Below are 15,361 nucleotides of genomic sequence, written 5' to 3'. Positions count from 1 at the left end.
AAGTTGAGGCGTTCCTTTTAACATGTGATAGTATGCGTTGTTCTAAAGAGTTTTAGCCAAAATCACCTTAGTAAAATGTGTACGGCAATGAAGATACAATAAGTTAACTTTCTTGAAATTTTTGAAACCGGTCCTGCTCAAATTTGCGCTGATTTGTCAGAAATCAGAATTGACAAAAAAAAATCAAATTAGCATGGACGTTAATCAAAAGACTGTCAGAGTTGTCACCTAATTAGTCGGAATTGCTTTATCATTACGAAAATAATGAGCTCACGGATATGTTGCTAATGTATGTACATATATAGGCAATGTTATCACGTTATCAAAATGCAGCTGCGGCGTCCAGAGAGTACGCAGAGCGATTTCCAGAAAGATACCATCCTGGGCCACGTCAGTTATTAATCTAGTACAGCGGAGAAATAGACAGGACCGGACTCAAAACTAAAATTTTAGAAAACCATAAAAATATACAATAAATTATCTCCGTTAATACAAAAATTTAGTAAGAAGTTTTAGGCTAAAATTCTTAAGAATAATGTATAGTACCTCGTGTTACAAGGAACTTCTCAACTTCGAAAATACCCTGTATACCTATATTATACAGGGTGGTTCACCTAGCCCGTTCTGATTTCCCAAAATCGTATCAAAATAAAAATTAGTAGCCGACTATAATCGACTACCTACTCCAAGTTCAAATAAAATATTTTCAAAATGGCGACACTTCCAGAATTACCGGAAATCGACGCCATCTTTGTTTTTTTAATGGAAAGGTCTCATTTTGATTTCAAATTTGGATTCTAAGTTAAATTTTGAATTTGGAATCTCCTTTTGTCAACATTTATCTGTCATCGTTTTTGATCTATGTTATGTTTCATTAAAAAATGTATATGTAACTCCTAAACCATTGGAAACAGATAATTGATGTGTTTTTTTTTTATTAAATTCCCGATCTTTTGCGCAATTAGTAACGGCAAAACAAACACGAAAATCCACTATTTCAGTCTACTTATACAGTGTTAGTCAAAAGTATGGAATGGGCGATTTATTTCCGTAAATAAACTAGGCAAAAATGAATCGGGAATTTTTCCTTTTTTGAATTTTTTTTTAACTACAGTTTAAAATTTGTAATTAAACGTGTTAGAAATATATACACATACACATTAAATGTAATGTTTCAAGTTCTGTAACATTTTAAATTTATCTAGTATTTAAGAATACGCGAAAGGATTGGGGCAATTATTTTGCTTTCCAAGAAAAATTGTGGAATTCCCTATTTATTTTTGCTTAGTTTATGCACTTTATAAAAAAATGTCATTAACAAAAATTTTTTACTAATTATTCTCAATTTCTTGGCCTACTCGTTGACAAAAATTTTGATTAGATTCATTTTTCCGGTTGAAATTTTCTATTCATTCTTGAGTGACGGAATACGATTGGTTGAAACAACTATGAATGAAATAGTCATAAGGAAATTCAAATCTACATTCGTGTTTTTCCTCTCCCGAGGCTTTAAAACATTGACAAATAATGTCTCCCCACGATTTTACCTCTCCATATTTTTTTATATTTTCGTCTAATGGCGGCGAGTACGAATTCAATTTTCTTTAAACAATATATTAGCCTGGTTTACGACGGGGATGATGCTTATTTATGTTTACAGGGGAGCAAACATTAAAATAAGCCACTATTACGGAGTGATGACGTTATAAATCTCCCTCATCCTGCTAATCTAGGATGGATCAAAGTCAGCCACACATTTATAGGCGATACGGCCAGGCCGAAAACTAATACAGACAGATTTCCCAAGAGACCGTCTGGTCAGCCGCGAAAAACAACGCCGTTTTCTTTTTATCTGAAACTCATATTAAACCAAGATACGAAATTGTTAAAAAAATGAGGACAGTGACAGAATTGAAAACGTAAAGGCAATAATAGTTTTATAGTTGTGATATTCTGCTGGGAAAGAAAAGTAAAAACTACAAATGAAATTTACTGCATTGGCTAGTTTTGACGCGATAGATAACGTACATTCATTTAGAAACATTGAATACAGTTACCTAATAAAAATCTTGGAGCAGGAAAGAGAAATTCACGCATTGAAGGTAGGTACGGCAACAAACACCATTAAATCCATTTGTTTAAATTGTAATTTAAAACTTGTTTGTTTATAACTTCACATTACAGCTTTGTCGTAAAAGTCTGTTTTTAAATTCTACTGTCTCTAATCCAGACAGACAAGTCTGAATTAACATGTGAAATTTAATTACTCACTACCTGTCATTAATTAATTAAAATAACTGGAGATAATTGTCATCAAGTGTTTTTTTCCCTCTTGGTGAACCTGAGATCGTAAACTTTGGCAATGACCAGACCAATTGGAAACGGCCATAAAATTAATGTTGTTCGGTTACTCCACAGACACGGGCAAATATCAGTAGTTATTTAGTACCTCAGTTACTACCAATTTAAATCAAGTTTATCAATCATTCTGTCCAAGTTTACTGCATTGATAGCCTCTGTTTTATTTTATAACATATAGTCTGTCCTATTAGTATTAAATTCTAGACGTAAATATCCCGCAGAATTAAGTTATATGACTTCATAAATTCACTTTATCGCACCGATAGAGGGCAGTTCTACCAGGTTTAAGTGACATTTTTAAATAACCAACAAGTGCAAAATAAGTATTACACAGGTCAGTCACCGTTCTGGTAATAGAAAAACAATGATTCATAAAACTATATTTCATCCAAACATTTATGTGTGTAATATTCTTTTGTCATAAATTAATTTATAAGGAGATAAAACGGGAAAAGCTTTCCCAACTTCTGTCTGCGACTGCAAAGCATACAACTTGCTTTAAGTTAATGACAAATTGCTGCCACACTTAAGTGCATAAACTTTTAGATTTACGGAGGCGTTTATGTCTGGGATGAAATGGGGTGTTAGTGTTAGGATAGTATCAAAGACTTGTCACTGGAATATGTCTAATTGACGCATCAGGTTCGTGTTTTTATTCTGTACATATACACAAGCATCACGTTCAATCAAGATTCTTCAACCCAAAATTCAATTTATTTTTACCATTTAACGGTAGATATTTAATTATTATATTTACATGTATACAATCAAGCTTTAATTTATGTAATACGTTTGAAATTTTAGAATGTCAGTCAACGCATGCGTAACACAAGTTAATTATAAATATTATATTATATATTATTATGTAAAGAAGTGATCGGGCAGAGGGAATGCCTGTTATGCCCAAGATAAATGGGCGTCATACTTAGATTTAAACGCGAAAATGGACTCAACCCAGCTAGAACGATATCATTAGATAGAGCGTTCCACTCATCAACAACTCTATTCACGATGAATGTTTGTCAAACAGAAGTGCGAAACTTATCTTTGAGTAACTTCAAAAGATATCCTCTAGTATGGTCTGAAATGTTAAGAGGAAACACATGTCTGATCGACTAGAGCGCACTGCTCTCAGTCTGGTAAGTTTTTATTAGGTTTTCTCGTTTACGTCTCTCAGAAGGAGAGCAAAGATTGATTAATACAATTAATCCATGGTACTGAGGTCGATCTAGCTAAAGGATTTCTGATTGCTTTACATTGTACCTACTCCAAGTGTAGAATATCCCGTTGGAAGATAAGGTCCAAATAATAAAAGTCTTGCAAAAGTTTTGTAAGTCTGAAGAAGGCTGCAGGACTTACCTTAGCGAACGCTGTATTCAGCGTTTTCGGTGAGACGTAAGACAAGGTCTGTCCAAAAAAGATTGCTGGTGATAAGATGCCTTCGGTCTTTGTTCCAAATGTGCAACACGGTGCACTTGTCTACATTTAATAGTAGTAACCGGTCGCAGGATCATTTGCATATGACTTGAAGATTTTGTGCTAACAACACAAGATTGTTACAACTATTACATACATGTGTATATACTTTAATATCGTCGACAGACAAAGCAAAAGGCGATGTTAAATTGTGTTTGATGTCAGCCGTAGAAGCAATAAAAAGTAAAGAGGTAAGCATGGAATCCTGAGCAACTCCAGTTATACCATCGACGTATTACCAATTTCAACTCGAAATGTTCTATCAGTTCACAGCTAGTCACTCCACTGAAGTTATTTACCCAGAATGTATAGATTATGTAGCTTATGTAAAAGAGGGCATTTTGAACCCTTGGTATACAATGTCCAATGATAACTATTAGTTACGGAACACATTCTGTAGATTGGAGAGTATTTGAGGAGGTCAATTCGAGAAAATTTCAGATTAGAATGCTTTGAAGTTAAACGGAATTTTCTCAAGAAGGAATGGACAATCAATACCGTTATGTATTAGAAAATGTATTAGAAAAATGACTGCACACATGTTTCTTCGCTCTTCAAGAGAATGCATAGAAAATCTGTGAAGTAGCATTCTCTAACGGTAGCCCCTTTCTGGGTAAACCTTGTGCAACCTATACGCCACGTATTTCAGAATCTTTCTTTGCACTCTTTCAAGCTGGGTAATACGAGTATGTAAAGGGTGTTTTTTAAAATTTGGCGTCGAAGTAGGCGTTGGAGAGTCGATTGAGATCGCACCACTCGTGTAAAAGCGTAAGATTTAAACAGCTGATTCTTGATCCGTAACCTGTATAGTGCGTTCACAATCGACACTTCAACGCCTACTTCGACGCCAAATTTAAAAAAATACCCGTTACTTGGGCGTGAGGTACCCACACTACCGAGGCGTATTCCAATTTGCGGCGAATTATCGCATTGTATAATGTAAGCCACGTTCCGAGGTTACAAAATTCTCCCGAATTACGAACAACGAAACCGAGTAATCTGTAAGCAGCTGAGGTTATGCTGTCAATGTGACAAGAAAAATTTAATTTGCTGTCAAACGTAATTCCTAAGTCTCTCACTTTGTCCTTCCTAGTTATTATGTTGTCGCCGATTTTGTACTTATATCGCAGGATGTTTTTCTTATTTGTAAAAGTCAGTACCCTACATTTATTAATATTCAAAACTAACCCATGAGATTGAAAGCGATCAGCGATTACATCAAGATCACTTTGTAGGTGAATGCAATCCGCCTGAGCTGCCACTCTGCGAAATAACTTTAGATCTTCAGCATATAACAAAGGCATAGATGTTAGGTCTCTGATTATATCGTTGACGTAAAGGTTAAACAGTACTGGACCTAAAATCGACCCCTGTGGAACCCCGGAAGTTGCAAAACTGTGTGATGAATCAAAACCGTTATACCTCACATACTGACTTCTGCCGTCGAGATAGGACCGAAAAAATTGAGTGAGAGATTCGGAAAAACCCATATTTTACGCAAGTTTGAGGACTAGCACACCGTGATCCAAAGTATCGAATGATTTGGCTAGATCCGTGTAGATCACATCCATGATAACACATGATGTTAGGTTAATTTTTCCATTGTTCGATGTCTCAAATTTATCATCCCTTTTAAATCTGGTTCTGTTTGGCAGTCAGGGGGAACACAACCTGATTTGAACGATTGCTTCATTAAAATTAAAACGGTAGTGGTCAGAGAATCAGCGCAGTTCTTTAGAACGTTGGCTGTTGCTAATTCTTTTTTGTTATTTGTTATCGTTAATCGCATAATTTAACATTTTTGTATCCTATTTGGACTTTGAGGACTCATTTATTTTCAACCAAATCAAATAGATTTTTATTTATCGGTTGACTCAAACTATAATAAAATTAATCACAATCACGTATTACAGTCTAGCAACACCAGGGCTTTGGTTTACATGTTTGCATCAAAGAGGTAGAGCAGCACGATTGAGGATTGAATTAAATTCTCTATAGGTATTAAAATAGCACGTTTTACTTGTGATATTCTAAGCAACCCTACACTACAGGATTAAGAAACATTTGTATTTACAAAGTTACCGCTGTATTCCTGTGCCAGTTTATTATTACAAAACAAACATCAAAAGAATTTGAATATTAGTCATATGTTTGATCCTGTTTTTAAATCTATATTATTGTTTAACCAAGATTAAAGCGCCGTATTTACGAAAAGTTAGTTAAATGTTTTCACAAAATGCTCGTTTAAAAAAATGTTTATTTTGACACATTCTTTTTGCACTATTTATAGATGAATTTTTTAAATCAATATGAACAAATGGACAAATGCATCCGTGTATGTTATTTAATTAATGAATGAGAAAACGAACGTGATTCATTTTCATCATTTTGTATACTCCGGCCAGCGAGAGATTGGGAGATTTAAATTGTAGACTTGGAACCCAACGCTACGACATACACTAGAATACATTAATTTGAGCATAATTATTTCAGGGCAAAAAATGTTACTGTTTGAAGGTAAATTAATAAATAATTTACGCTAGGTATATACATAGTACTTTCTCTGCGTAGAATATTTAGTGATGTTTATGTCAACCAATCTCTCGCTGGACAAACTATACCACAATAATTAATTGTCAGAGCATACCGGGTGTATTATGAAAAATCTTTGGTGCTGTAATGATGTGTCAAACAAAGTAGTTTTAAATGGGCTACACTTTGAATTGATCCAATATTTGTTCTTGAGTTCTGTTTTTGACAGATGATAGTCAACTTTTTTTTTTCAAATTGCACTACATATTAACTTTTTTTGCTCAGTTTTATAGATTTTTATTTTGAATATGAAAATGTAAACAACCATGCTCATGCTTAGAAACAAAAAGAAGAAATTAAAAAATAATGTATTTTTTTTCAATCAAGCAGTCACATTAAACAGTGCATTCTAATTTTGCAAAGTGACTAAGACAGCTATGGACATTTAAGACAATGTCTATTTGACTCCGGCCGATAACAGAGATGATTTAGTAAGAATAATCGTAGCAGTATGTGAACAAATACCACCAGAATTTTTATTAAACGCCGCAATGGGCGTCAGTGGAAGGTGTCGAATGTGCCTTAGAGAGAATGGAGATAATTTAGAACATTTGCTATAGTAAAGTTATGGATAAAAAATAAGGAAGTTATAGCACCAAAGGTTTTTCATAATACACCCGGTATATGTAATTTTTTATATTCTCATAAATTAGCAGTCACCAATAGACAGGCATTGCCATTATGTATTATAATCCACTATCTTGTTTAATATATTTTAAATTTAAAACAAAATTGCTCGCTATAAATTCTGTACTGTATTTGCATTACTGTTTCAATTTTTCAAAGCTATTTCGATTCAGCATTTTTCACATTTATTTAAGCTATATTTAAGTAGTAACAATATTTTATTACATAGCTAACACATTTAACATTCATTTCATTTAATTTAAATAAATTAAATTCATATTCTTTATTTTACCAATTATTGATCACTTAATGCAAAGAGATATCTCCATGTAATAATAGTTTATTAAAAATATTGGCCTTTTAGGGTTAACAACCATTGTAAATCAATATGTAATACAAAACAAGAAATGATTGCAGACAATAGTACTTACAATTCCATAAAGTTGAAAAAAATGTTCGTATTAGTGTGTTTGTTTACAGTTTAATAACTATTTGTGCAATATGTTAGGAAATGTAATTTTTTCCAACATCGATTATGAAAATGATACTTTCATCACTCAATTTAGTGAGGAAAATGGGCGTTTGCATCACTAGTGAGGAAAATGGAGAAAGTAAACTCACTAGTGAGGAAAATTTATTTAACAATCTACTACATTAACAATCTACTACCTAGGTACTTATTAATATAAAAATTTAAAACACTATTATTTGCATTAAGAATTGAAACTCCAGATCCGGAAGATTCAAAACATAGGGGTGTAAAATAATAATAAAGAAATTTAAAATTGAGACTCATTTTCATAAGCGATGTTGGAAAAAATAGTATACACAATTCGTGATCAAAGTGCGATTTTTCAACTCGCAATACTATCCTCACTCGCTGGCGCTCGAGGGTATATCATGTATTGCTCGTTGAAAAATCAGGCACTTTCATCACTTATAGTGTAATATACTATTTTCCGTATTAAGCATATTAAGCGTGTACGGAAAAAAATGGACTTCCTACGTGATTTTTTTCTACTGGACTTTGGAAAAATAAATTAAATTTGGATATTTTCAATTTTCAATAATTATTTATAAATTAAAAAGTGAAATCAAAATTGTTCTGTTTTCGTTACTATAGAAAAACAATTTTGCTTATAAAAAAAACAAAGTTCGTGAAGGCGTTTAAGGTGTACGCTCGAGTAAATTTACGGAAATTCTATTAAAATGTCTGCTATACTTAGTGAATCGTTTGATATTGAAGAATATGCAAGACAGGCCGATTAGCTGAAAAATAACGGCGCACGAATATTGAACAATGTTTTTCGTGTTAGTTTAAAGAAAATCTTTAAAAAAACATTTATTTGTTGTAAATTTTGAGATTATCTTTGACAGATTTCAAGTTACGTATCTCAGGAAACGATCAAAATTGAACTTTTAGTGTTGAAACATTATTTCTCCACTTGTTAGGAAATATTCCACTTTTGCTAACTCAAATTAGTATTCAAATAATTATGTTAGTTTTCCAAACTCTAGTAGAAAAAAAATTGCAATTACAGTGTACTCTCTCTTAAGCGGACACCCGCGGTTCCCGAAATTGTGTCCGTTTAATAGAGGTGTCCGTTCAAGAGGAATTTTTTTCTTAATATGTAATACATATGTATGTGTATCATAATTTGTCTTTGGTCAGTGACTGTGATAAAAATGAAACAGAAAATGTTGGTAATGCAACTTTCGCCTTTGATCTTATTAGAAGGTCCTAACAAGGAAATATTTTTGTTTCTTGCTTTAACAAAGTACTTGTAAGTGAATTTGTCGATGTTAAATCCGTTCGTTTTGAAAAAAAAAACTGGTTTTTGTGTGACGTACTCATTGGAATTCCACTTCTGTAAAAATTCACCCTTTTGCTTATAATGTTCGTCGTCTGTGTTTTCCCAATTTGAAATTTACCGGCTAGAGCACGAACACTAATCTTTTTGCTTGTCATAAAATTCAACTACATTTTTTTTTTTTAAGCATAAGAATGCATTTTTTTTGGTAGCGACATGTTTGCTTCTTCGAGTAAAACTACTGCACGCAGTTCTTAGACCGTTCCGTTTCCACCCGTGAGCAGACTTCAGGGGAAATCCCGATGTTTTTACATTTTTACAACACTGACTGTCCGCATAAGAGAGGTTCGTGAGACTTTAAACACCGAAATTGAGTGTCCGTGTCCGGTTAATAGGGAGTCCGCTTAAGAGGAAATATTTTATTAGCAAAGCCATACATGTTTTGTCGGTCCCTCAAAAAGTGTCCGTTTAAGGGAGATGTCCGCTTATGAGGAGTGTCCGCAAAGAGAGAGTACACTGTATATAAAACAACAATTTAATACAATTACATACTCGTACATATATTATATGCAGAAACAATGAAGAATGGAAAAATTCTTCTGATCAAATTCCAAAAAATAGCACATACGCAAATATAATTTTTCATGTATTTTTTGAATTTTTTTCAATAATACAATACATACATATGTTTTGTTTATGTACACTTTGTTAGATGTTCCAGTTTCTTCTGTTGAGTGAAGCATAACACAATATAGTTAAGGTCAAGCATAGTTTATTGATTGCAACTGTTTGTATTAAAAAAATGTCATTTCTAAATTTGCTATTTTAGATGAATTTTGGTAGGAATTTCCTTTTATTAGTGAAATTTTACACCGTATACTACTGTAAGAATACATTTTAATTAGCTGCTTTATCTACACCAGGAATTTTTTGGTAAACTGATCTAACATTAACTATAAACCTAAAACTTAAAACTGAACATTTAAAAAAATCTCTGGAAAGTAAGTCGTGGTTTTCTCTGTCTTTTGCAAACACAGTTTGTCTTTTTATTTGGTGTACTTAATTAACATCATTGTTTGTTCCGCAATGAAGCTACGCCATACGTTAACGGAAATTTTAAACAAGCACCAGTCCGCTTGATCTCAGATATTATTGAAAACATAAAAATATTTAAGTTACTAAAAAATTTAGATTATTTTCCTATTCTTTTTTTGAACAACAAAAATTTAATAATGCTTCGCAACTAGGATTTTGCTTTTTGCTAGAAATATTTATGAGTGGGTAGGTACCTCATCACCACGCAGATTATTCCTGGTGGCTTGGGTGAGCAGTCGCATGAAAACGGCATTTCATCTTTTGTGAATTGGATTTGAAGAGGTGAACAGAAGGTAGACACAATATGGTGAATAACGAAACATGGCTAGGAATAATCCGTCTGCCATCGCTTCAATGCATTCACAAGTACTTCAATCCGCCCTATAAATACTAAGTATTATTGTGTTTATTGAATCATCTGAAAAATTGGACGTCCTAAACAAACACATAAGCTTTTCCATAAGCCTCTCAGTATTTGTTCAGATGGGATGTTTTGAATCTGTATGCATTGATCGAAAGATCGACGGTTCCACTGTTATTTCACTGGACGGCTTAACCGTAAGAGAAAACGACTAAACAAATATTTATGCTGCCTATTAAGTTGACTTACGTTCATATTTTGGAAGCGCAATTAACCGAATTCTTAACCACAATTAATTCGTTAATCTAAATGTAAATACGCCGGGAGTGTAATCCGAAAGGCACATTTTAAAAAGCATTAAAGCTGTTGTGAAATCAAAATTTGTTTAGCTTTAGTTAATGTGACACAATATTTGAATGTAGCTCATATCAATATCGCTTCATAAACAGGGGTCCCTTACTTCCTTTGATGTATAGGTACTTTGTAAAAGTTTGGAATATTAAATTGCAAATCAGCTTCGAACGATAAGTAGCTGCTCAGAGTCTTATCATCTTAGTTTAAAAGACATTCTTTCATCGTAAGCTGCTTAATTAGAATTCCATTTTGTTCGCCGTGTATCAGTGACGAATCTTAATTATTTTTTTTTGAAAGTTTCTTTTTACTTTGTCTGGTGCACTAAGAGGAGATTAATATCGAAATGCATAATTATGCTAATGTTATAGCAACAGATGACATTAATGATTCTTGTTCTTACATTCTCCGGGGAACATTACTTGGATGTTTTTTGGATGTTTAATAAGATAGCATCACTGAATTGTCGCATATTTTATTGTGACACTTTATAAATTGTCCACTGCTTACGCTTTTACTTTATATTCCAGCCGTAGTCAATGTATGCGTGCCATCTCCAGCTTGATTCAACGACCAAGAAGAAACACACTCGAAGTAAATAGTTTAATTATGCAAATAATAATAACAATGGAAACACAACCAGGTTCATTAGTCGTTTATTATTTTTTAACGGTTGCCAACAGGAAATTCGCCTATTAAAATGCACTGGAAAAATCTCAAGTTCCTCTTCTATTCCAATTAGTGCACAAAAGGGTGTTGCGCCGAAACCTGAGCTCCTCATTTTTGCATATGAGACCAGTTCATTATGATCGAATTCCTTCACTAATGAGTCCTACGAATAGAACCTCACACGGTTACCATTGATAATATTGCGACGCCCACGGCAGATGTGTGTTGAATTCAGTAGCTCATGATGGGTGTTTGAATCGAATGCTGAGTATGTTTTCTGTATTTACAAGCAGCTGTGTACGATTCCTCGTCCGCCCATGTTTGGTTAATTTATACAGAACCGCCTCACCTTCTACAGGGTGTCGAGTCTTACAATGGGCCCACCTCAAGAGATTTTTTCCCAGTTAATCGCCATTAAAACTAGTTCCAGCAAAACGACAATAAAACCATTCACAGTAGTCGATTCTGATGTAATGTGATTTATTTACGAAAAAGTATGTGCACGTCGATTCCTTACAACTGCAAGGAATCGACGTAAGGAATCCCAATATACACGTGTTCCAGAACTCGCGCCCCAGAGAAAAAAGGAGAAATCTTCATAAAAGGACAAATAAATAATCCCAATGAAAAATGTTTCTATGTTGAACGGTATTCAAGAAAAGAACAGTTTAATTCGACCAATCAAAGCATTTTAAGCCATCCAGGTCTATTTCCCGTAATTGTTGCTAGGTTGCATATTTTATTACGTTTTCAATAAACTGACCGGCTATGAAGCTTTTGAGAAACGTCAGTGTCAAAATTTCATTCAAATCACTTCAAATCGCTTTAGTACCGCCGTCGTGGTCAACCGTGCTCTTTCATCATGTATTCTGCAGCGGATTATGTGAAAATTTGATAATTTACGGAGAATGTGGAAATGTTGATAATTTACGGAGAATGTGGAAATGTTGATAATTTACGGAGAATGTGGAAATGTTGATAATTTACGGAGAATGTGGAAATGAAGTAAATCCACATGCTCTATTTTCAAGAGCATTTCAGCAACGATTTTATACAAATTTGTGGGTTGGTCTATTAGGGAATCGTGTGGTATGTCTTCAATAGAAATTAGTTTACATGTCAGCTAACTTCCCTCTTTAGGTAGGATCTTTTGAATTTCCTGCACGGTAAGCTCGAGACATTCACCCAGAACTTTGAATGGAGAATTTTTGAATGCAGAACTTTCCAATTTGCTTGAAGACATTCCACATCTTTTTTGTGCTATCGGCTAGTTTCAACACGCGACGCACTACCACACTTCAGTCGACAAGTTCGAGAAATTTTGGATCAACAGTATCCTCATCGATTGATAAGTTGTGGTGGTCCACAACACTGGCCTGTGCGGTCCTATTGCCTTATTGCTACAGGAGAACAATTCAGGAGTTACGTTCAGGAAGCTTTTGCCACAATTACTCCTAAAATGGTTACGAATTCTAAACTGAATCTTTTGCGACTGGCACGGTTATGCTTGCAAATGAATGGTGGCCACTTTGAGCACTTCCTTTGATTGTATTTATTTTTCGTTTCATAATCCCTTTTGGCTTGTGTTATACCTTTTCTTCCTGTTTTGTACGATAAGCTCACGTGCATTAGAATAAACAAGGTTGTTTTCAGAACCGCCATTTGTTGTTTTATTTAAAAAAATAAAAATACTACATAGATTTATGTGATCGATGGAGAATGTGACATCTTGAATGACATCTGCCTTAACCTAACATGTTGATGTTGACACTTTAGCGGACATGTTATTCTGACATTATTTAATTGTGACAATTTATAAACTTAGCAACCGATTTTATTCACATTAACACCTCAGAGTTCCCTTTCTGGAATTGGTGGATCTTAGATGTCTCACAACTCTCTTATGCAAGCCATTAATTGTTCTTCGTTTTGCATTCTTAGAATCGAGATTGTTGTCGGCATTTGTCTGTTTCGGTCTGTTTTCTCTGGGGCGCGAGTTCTGGGACACCTGTATACTATTCCTGGCAAAATAAGATTATATATCTCCCATAAACCCTTTTCCTCCACAATAGGGACAACAGGGTTAATGGTGCTGCATAATCTAATCGACAACAAATACTATACAAATATACAGATTAGACCATGGTTAATCATCAGGTAAATAATTTGGAATACTAAAAACAGAACAAAACTATGGCTGAAAGTGTTGTTTTACAAATATGATTCATTAATTATTATCACTAATATGAAAGCAGCTGTGTTTCTAAGAAAATTCGCAACTGTGAAAGGGCTATTTATCGTCAGATTGGTGAAGTTAAGCAATGTCGAACGTGGTCAGTGTTTGGATGGATGACAACTGAGGAAACGGTGTTCAGTTTTAACTTCAATACTTCATCGCTTCATTACTTGATAATATAATAATATAATATAATCCGTAATGGAGTACGAACAACCTTAGAGGTGGACGTCCTGTAAAATGGGTGCGTATAGCAAAATAAATATGTAGTAGTAACAGTTCAAAGGAATTGTCATTACTTGATAGAAATATTATGTATTCCAGCCTGGATGCCGTGTGCGCTTTTGTAATAATAACAATGTATTTACTTCCAACAAGTAAATACATCCAGTAAAACTAAACCTCGGTAAAGTGAACAAAATTTAATAATGAAACAAAATAAACAAATTTTTTTAGATAATAAAGTAACCATAATTTTAGAAATCTGGCGCATTGAAGTAAATGTTATAACTACCACTACATCTACACATTAATACAACCGGCGTAATAAATATTTATTTACATTAGAGTACGGTAGGGGTATTTTACAGCGCGAAAATTAGATTTCAGAATCGAGGCAAAGCCGAGGGCCTGATAAGTTTGAGCGCTGTAAAATACCTACCGTACGACATTTCAATTAGATTTTTCGGCTGACCAAATGTTTTATTTTCTACTTCACCATAGGTTTCACCTGATGTGTGATCTGTGAAATAAAATCTACATGGGTCACTCCATTTAGCGACTCTGTATAGCTACCTAATCCATTCGTGTTTTCTCGTGGAAGATAGTACGTTATACTTAGACATGATTAGTTCCACATAGGTAGGTATGTACTTAGAAATAAGATCCAAATTATTTTGTAAAAGATGTAGAACTCCAGAAACAAATTGACCAAAACCTCAAATTTGTGATGGTGGTGGATAATTTATGATTTTAACAAAACCGTGTGGACCCGGTATTGTCAAACAGTTTACTTAGGAGTGTATGTGTTTATAAAAATCACGAATTACAAAACATTTGGAGAGTTATACAGCAAAGCAATGGTTCGGTGGTTTTAAATTAATTTTGGGTTGCTCTTCTTGAAGACAAGCGTTATGTCGATGTTTTTCCGTATGTGGAAACTCTGAGGTTTTAATTATTAAATTAAATAAATAATGAAAGGATTTAACCACAACAGTTTAACCAACTAAGCATAGCAAAAGCTGTGATGAAGCCGTCGTTAATATACATATCTTTGGATCGTTTTAAGACAGTTATATTCACACTTTAGAAATGAAAGTGATCAATATTGATAAACTGGAGGCGTTTTTACTAGTTGCTAGATGATGTTATGTAAGATCGGATGAAATATAAACAGGATATTAAAAAAATCACTGAATGCGTTCTGAATGTTCCATTATTCCAGAAATTGTCTCTCAGTATTGTCTCCCTTATTCCGAATAAACGCAAAATTTTATTTAGAATCCATAGATATCGGGTATGATTTTCATTATGTTTTTTGAGGTTTGTTCGTTTGTTGCACCTCAAATTATGTTGAGAATATCAGCATCATTTTTAGAAATACCTACCTTAACTGGTCGAAAATAATAGATGATGATAGATATGTGTACGATTTTTTCAGAAAGGAATGATGTATTCTAAAAACGACATTTTTTGTTGCATTGTAAGAATTAAGATTACGATTGAAATCGTCATATTGGGAAAACATGCGTGAATTTTAAAAAAGGTTTCTGGAATAGGTAC

This window comes from Tenebrio molitor, chromosome 1, assembly GCF_963966145.1.
Source record: "Tenebrio molitor chromosome 1, icTenMoli1.1, whole genome shotgun sequence".
Classification (NCBI taxonomy): domain Eukaryota; kingdom Metazoa; phylum Arthropoda; class Insecta; order Coleoptera; family Tenebrionidae; genus Tenebrio; species Tenebrio molitor.
The sequence above is the reverse complement of the archived record's forward strand: the minus strand, read 5'-3'. Positions refer to the sequence as shown.